This window comes from Cebus imitator, unplaced genomic scaffold (assembly GCF_001604975.1).
Source record: "Cebus imitator isolate Cc_AM_T3 unplaced genomic scaffold, Cebus_imitator-1.0 Scaffold82, whole genome shotgun sequence".
Lineage (NCBI taxonomy): Eukaryota > Metazoa > Chordata > Mammalia > Primates > Cebidae > Cebus > Cebus imitator.
The window spans coordinates 6,821,852-6,823,622 of record NW_016107397.1 but is presented as its reverse complement, the minus strand read 5'-3'; the positions used below and the strand labels follow the sequence as shown (position 1 = coordinate 6,823,622).

General features: G+C 43.0%; 1 protein-coding gene across 2 annotated transcripts in view; it reads left to right on the top strand.

Moving 5' to 3' along the window:
- Nucleotides 1-1,771, top strand: part of KDELR2 (KDEL endoplasmic reticulum protein retention receptor 2) — a 23,544-nt gene that overhangs the window by 11,316 nt on the left and 10,457 nt on the right. The window lies entirely within an intron of this gene.

Sequence of the window (1,771 nt, the reverse complement as noted above, 5' to 3'; positions counted from 1 at the left end):
TTGACCAGGATGGTCTCGATCTCTTGACCTCATGATCCACCCGCCTTGGCCTCCCAAAGTGCTGGGATTACAGGCATGAGCCACCGCGCCCGGCCAAATGTATAACTATTAAAATACAAAGTGTTTGCACACAACCTAACACTTCGTGTACCACTGGTGGTACACACCCCATACTGGGATACTATATGACTTTTTGGGGGACTTCATGGACTACATGAGCTTTGTTTCTTTCTCACAGTGTTGAATTGATGCTTATAAACGCCTACAGAGCTGGGCACTGAGGATGTGGCAGAAAATAAGAAGTCTCTAGTCTGGTGTGGGGAGTACACAGAGTACGCTCCTGACCTCAAATGATCAGCCTGCCTCGGCCTCCCAAAGTGCTGCGATTACTGGTGTGAGCTACTGTGCCCGGCTGGCAGTTTCTTGTAAAGTTAAACTTGGGCCAGTCACGGTGGCTCACACCTGTAATCCCAGCACTTTGGGAGGCCAAGGTGGGTAGATTGCTTGAGCCCAGGAATCCGAGCCAGCCTGAGCAACATAATGAGACCCCGTCTCTAAAATAAATAAATAAATTAGCCAGGCATGGTGGCGTACTCCTGTAGTCTCAACTACTCAGAAGGCTGAGGTGGTAGGATTGCTTGAGCCCTGGAGGTTGAGGCTGCAGTGAGCCACGATTACATCACTGTACTCAGCCTGGCGGCCTGAGTGATCAAGCAGGAACCTGTCTCCAAAAAAAAAAATAAAAGAAACAAAGATAGAAGTATAGGGGCTCTCAGGATATGTAATAGGAGTCTGATTTCTTTCTTTCCTTCATTCTGCAAATACTGAGCCCCTGTGTGCCAGGCACTATTCTAGGCCATTTGGTTATTGGCACACCCAAGGAAGTAATATTTAAACTGAAACTTAAAAGTATGATATCTAAACAACCTTCCCCTTAACATTTTGTGTTTAGGAGAATTTTCATAAGCACTGGTGAAAGGAGACATAGCAATATGTCAGTCTGGTCTTTATAAAATCTGTAAAGCAATTTTGAGTCACTTAGCAAATTTGAGTGACTTATAATGGATTCTTCATTATCAAGTGTTGGGAACCTAGTATTCAGGAAATAATGAGCTTATTTAAAAATGGTTAGGTCCCCACTTGTCTAGGCAAGTTAAAAAAATAGGCATAGAGGTGTGTGAGCAAGAATCCTCCCTCCTCCTCAGGATGCCCAGGTTTCAGAGGATTCCATGCTTGCTTGGTTGTAGTTTCTAAGCACAATGTCCTGAAAGTCTGGAGTGAGAGCTGAGGTGCTCCTGTCTTTTTACTTTAACTTCTATGTGCTGGTGAGAGGAGAGAAGCAGCTGTTCTTCTCCAGCTGCTGCTAAGGCCTTAGTGGAAATAACGGCCATCAAGTGTTTATTAATCTTGAGCTACCCACAGACTGGGTCCTGTTGAGGGGCCTCTCTGCTGTGAGCCTTGGCTGAATGTGCTGAGGGGGCTTAATGCATGTGTAGATGGATGTGTGTTTTGTTTATGCATGTAGATTTTGTATTTTATTTATTCACTTACATGTATACATACATTTGTGAGTGGAGAGAACTCCTGTAATAGTATATATAATGTTCCTTGATTTCTTTTGGGGGTATTCTTTGGTATATGAGTATGACCAACAATTTTAATACCATGTTGACTTTATTTACAAATACAACTGCATGATGAGGTGTCAGGGACAATTCAGTGTCTTTGTGGGTTTTTGGGTTTTGATTGTATTTTTTTTTTTTTTTTTTTT